Source organism: Osmerus mordax, unplaced genomic scaffold (assembly GCF_038355195.1).
Source record: "Osmerus mordax isolate fOsmMor3 unplaced genomic scaffold, fOsmMor3.pri Scaffold_87, whole genome shotgun sequence".
Taxonomy (NCBI): Eukaryota; Metazoa; Chordata; class Actinopteri; order Osmeriformes; family Osmeridae; genus Osmerus; species Osmerus mordax.
The window spans coordinates 7,501-12,500 of record NW_027120644.1 but is presented as its reverse complement, the minus strand read 5'-3'; positions in this window follow the sequence as shown (position 1 = coordinate 12,500).

The following is a 5,000-nucleotide window of genomic DNA, read 5'->3' as shown; positions in this document are numbered from 1 at the left end:
GTTATTCGCCCGAACGTGGGATTTGGCTGGGGACGGTTTCTATATTCAAGTTGGGATGGGGGGCACCGAGGTGAGTGGTGTTTGTCCCCGAAAAAAGTGTCCCCATTTCGGTGTGCGCGTTTGAAAATTTGTTTCGCTCGCAGCGTCGCGGAGATGCGCGTGCGCGTGGCAACCTTGACACCCCCGTGTTCCCCTGGACCAGACCTTTCCAACGCCGCCTGAGTTAAGGTGCTACGACGTCCCTAAGTGGAGATGCCTCTAAATGAACACCTTTTCCCAACTTTGCACGTTTCCAGCTTGAGAGAAAAAGGGGCTTAAAATTCACAGTTATTCGCCCGAACGTGGGATTTCGCTGGGGACGGTTTCTAAGTTCAAGTTGGGACGGGGGGCACCGAGGTGAGTGGTGGTTGTCCCCGAAAAAGCCCTCCCCTTTTCCGTAGCCCCGTTTAAAGTTTTGTTTGGGCTCCTGTTCAGCGGGGAAGCGCGTGCGCGTGGCAACCTTGACACCCCCGTGTTCCCCTGGACCAGACCTTTCCAACGCCGCCTGAGTTAAGGTGCTACGACGTCCCTAAGTGGAGATGCCTCTAAATGAACACCTTTTCCCAACTTTGCACGTTTCCAGCTTGAGAGGAAAAGGGGCTTAAAATTCACAGTTATTCGCCCGAACGTGGGATTTGGCTGGGGACGGTTTCTATATTCAAGTTGGGATGGGGGGCACCGAGGTGAGTGGTGGTTGTCCCCGAAAAAGCCCTCCCCTTTTCCGTAGCCCCGTTTAAAGTTCTGTTTGGGCTCCTGTTCAGCGGGGAAGCGCGTGCGCGTGGCAAACTTGACACCCCCGTGTTCCCCTGGTCCAGACCTTTCTAACGCCGCCTGAGTCAAGGTGCTACGACGTCCCCAAGTGGGGATGCCTGTAGATGAGCACATTTTCCCAACTTTGAATGTAAGTTTCCAGTATCATTGAAAATGTGGCCTCAAACGAGCAGTTTTGCCCCCGAACGTGGGATTTGGCTGGGGACGGTTTCTATATTCAAGTTGGGATGGGGGGCACCGAGGTGAGTGGTGGTTGTCCCCGAAAAAGCCCTCCCCTTTTCCGTAGCCCCGTTTAAAGTTTTGTTTGGGCTCCTGTTCAGCGGGGATGCGCGTGCGCGTGGCAACCTTGACACGCCCGTGTTCCCCTGGACCAGACCTTTCTAACGCCGCCTGAGTTAAGGTGCTACGACGTCCCTAAGTGGAGATGCCTGTAAATGAACACCTTTTCCCAACTTTGCACGTTTCCAGCTTGAGAGGAAAAGGGGCTTAAAATTCACAGTTATTCGCCCGAACGTGGGATTTCGCTGGGGACGGTTTCTAAGTTCAAGTTGGGATGGGGGGCACCGAGGTGAGTGGTGGTTGTCCCCGAAAAAGCCCTCCCCTTTTCCGTAGCCCCGTTTAAAGTTTTGTTTGGGCTCCTGTTCAGCGGGGAAGCGCGTGCGCGTGGCAACCTTGACACGCCCGTGTTCCCCTGGACCAGACCTTTCTAACGCCGCCTGAGTTAAGGTGCTACGACGTCCCCAAGTGGGGATGCCTGTAAATGAACACCTTTTCCCAACTTTGAATGTAAGTTTCCAGTATCATTGAAAATGTGGCCTCAAACGTGCAGTTTTGCCCCCGAACGTGGGATTTGGCTGGGGACGGTTTCTAAATTCAAGTTGGGATGGGGGGCACCGAGGTGAGTGGTGGTTGTCCCCGAAAAAGCCCTCCCCTTTTCCGTAGCCCCGTTTAAAGTTTTGTTTGGGCTCCTGTTCAACGGGGATGCGCGTGCGCGTGGCAAACATGACACGCCCGTGTTCCCCTGGACCAGACCTTTCTAACGCCACCTGAGTTAAGGTGCTACGACGTCCCCAAGTGGGGATGCCTCTAAATGAAGCCAATTTCTCCTATTTGAATGCACTCTCCCAGCCCAGAGAGGCATGTGCCTTAAAATTCACAGTTATTCACCCGAACGTGGGATTTTGTTGAGGACGGTTTCTAAATTCAAGTTGGAACAGGGGGCACCGACGTGAGTGGTGTTTGTCCCCGAAAAAGCTCTCCCCTTTTCCGTAGCCCCGTTTAAAGTTTTGTTTGGGCTCCTGTTTAGCGGGGATGCGCGTGCGCGTGGCAACCTTGACACGCCCGTGTTCCCCTGGACCAGACCTTTCTAACGCCGCCTGAGTTAAGGTGCTACGACGTCCCTAAGTGGAGATGCCTGTAAATGAACACCTTTTCCCAACTTTGAATGTAAGTTTCCAGTATCATTGAAAATGTGGCCTCAAACGAGCAGTTTTGCCCCCGAACGTGGGATTTGGCTGGGGACGGTTTCTAAATTCAAGTTGGGATGGGGGGAACCGAGGTGAGTGGTGGTTGTCCCCGAAAAAGCCCTCCCCTTTTCCGTAGCCCCGTTTAAAGTTTTGTTTGGGCTCCTGTTCAGCGGGGATGCGCGTGCGCGTGGCAAACATGACACGCCCGTGTTCCCCTGGACCAGACCTTTCTAACGCCACCTGAGTTAAGGTGCTACGACGTCCCCAAGTGGGGATGCCTCTAAATGAAGCCAATTTCTCCTATTTGAATGCACTCTCCCAGCCCAGAGAGGCATGTGCCTTAAAATTCACAGTTATTCACCCGAACGTGGGATTTTGTTGAGGACGGTTTCTAAATTCAAGTTGGAACAGGGGGCACCGACGTGAGTGGTGTTTGTCCCCGAAAAAGCTCTCTCCCTTTTCCGTAGCCCCGTTTAAAGTTTTGTTTGGGCTCCTGTTTAGCGGGGATGCGCGTGCGCGTGGCAACCTTGACACGCCCGTGTTCCCCTGGACCAGACCTTTCTAACGCCGCCTGAGTTAAGGTGCTACGACGTCCCTAAGTGGAGATGCCTGTAAATGAACACCTTTTCCCAACTTTGAATGTAAGTTTCCAGTATCATTGAAAATGTGGCCTCAAACGAGCAGTTTTGCCCCCGAACGTGGGATTTGGCTGGGGACGGTTTCTAAATTCAAGTTGGGATGGGGGGAACCGAGGTGAGTGGTGGTTGTCCCCGAAAAAGCCCTCCCCTTTTCCGTAGCCCCGTTTAAAGTTTTGTTTGGGCTCCTGTTCAGCGGGGATGCGCGTGCGCGTGGCAAACATGACACGCCCGTGTTCCCCTGGACCAGACCTTTCTAACGCCACCTGAGTTAAGGTGCTACGACGTCCCCAAGTGGGGATGCCTCTAAATGAAGCCAATTTCTCCTATTTGAATGCACTCTCCCAGCCCAGAGAGGCATGTGCCTTAAAATTCACAGTTATTCACCCGAACGTGGGATTTTGTTGAGGACGGTTTCTAAATTCAAGTTGGAACAGGGGGCACCGACGTGAGTGGTGTTTGTCCCCGAAAAAGCTCTCCCCTTTTCCGTAGCCCCGTTTAAAGTTTTGTTTGGGCTCCTGTTTAGCGGGGATGCGCGTGCGCGTGGCAACCTTGACACGCCCGTGTTCCCCTGGACCAGACCTTTCCAACGCCACCCGAGTCAAGGTGCTACGACGTCCCTAAGTGGGGATGCCTGTAGATGAGCACATTTTCCCAGCTTTGAATGTAAGTTTCCAGCATCATTGAAAATGTGGCCTCAAACGTGCAGTTTTGCGCCCGAACGTGGGATTTTGTTGAGGACGGTTTCTAAATTCAAGTTAGCATAAGGGGCACACGTGTGAGTTGTTATTTTCCCAGGATTGATGGTTTCCAATTCGGTAGCTCCGTTTAAAGTTTTGTTTTGGCCCCTGTTTAGCGGGGATGCGCGTGCGCGTGGCAAACTTGACACGCCCGTGTTCCCCTGGACCAGACCTTTCCAACGCCACCCGAGTCAAGGTGCTACGACGTCCCTAAGTGGGGATGCCTGTAGATGAGCACATTTTCCCAGCTTTGAATGTAAGTTTCCAGCATCATTGAAAATGTGGCCTCAAACGTGCAGTTTTGCGCCCGAACGTGGGATTTTGTTGAGGACGGTTTCTAAATTCAAGTTAGCATAAGGGGCACACGTGTGAGTTGTTATTTTCCCAGGATTGATGGTTTCCAATTCGGTAGCTCCGTTTAAAGTTTTGTTTTGGCCCCTGTTTAGCGGGGATGCGCGTGCGCGTGGCAAACTTGACACGCCCGTGTTCCCCTGGACCAGACCTTTCCAACGCCACCCGAGTTAAGGTGCTACGACGTCCCTAAGTGGAGATGCCTCTAAATGAAGCCAATTTCTCCTATTTGAATGCACTCTCCCAGCCCAGAGAGGCATGTGCCTTAAAATTCACAGTTATTCACCCGAACGTGGGATTTTGTTGAGGACGGTTTCTAAATTCAAGTTAGAATAAGGGGCACACGTGTGAGTTGTTATTTTCCCAGGATTGATGATTTCCAATTCGGTAGCTCCGTTTAAAGTTTTGTTTCGCTTCCCGTTTTCGTTGCGTAGCTCTGATTTGGCTGGGGATAGTTTTATACACTGCTTTAGAGTAAGACACATACGTGCGAGTTGTTTTCACATTGGAATTGACGATAGCCATTTCGGTGTTGACGTTTAACGTTTTCTTTCGCTTCCCGTTTCCGTTTTATCCAACCGATTTCGCTGGGGACAGTTTTGTTATTTAAGTTGGAGTGAGACGCAGCGACGTGCGTTGAAATTTCCGCCCTATCTGCGACGGTTCACGGTTGTAGCTCCGATTGAAGTTTTCTTTTGCTTCCCGTTTCGCGCACGCGCACGTGCGCGTTATTAGTCCCGGTTTTCCGTGTGCCCCCGGTTAATACCTTTCGAATGAGCCTATTTTGATCAAAATCCGTTGGGCGGAACCGAAAATGAGCTCGAAAAACGGTTTTCCCAGCTTCGCAGTGCATTTCCCAGCTTCTGACTTACAAGCGTAACATTGTCGCGGCCCCCAGTCCACCAGACAGCTACCATAGAGTATATAAGTCATCCTGGGAAAATGAATGGAAGTCAATGGCAGTATGACTTTACAGTGGTTTTGCCCATACTACACAT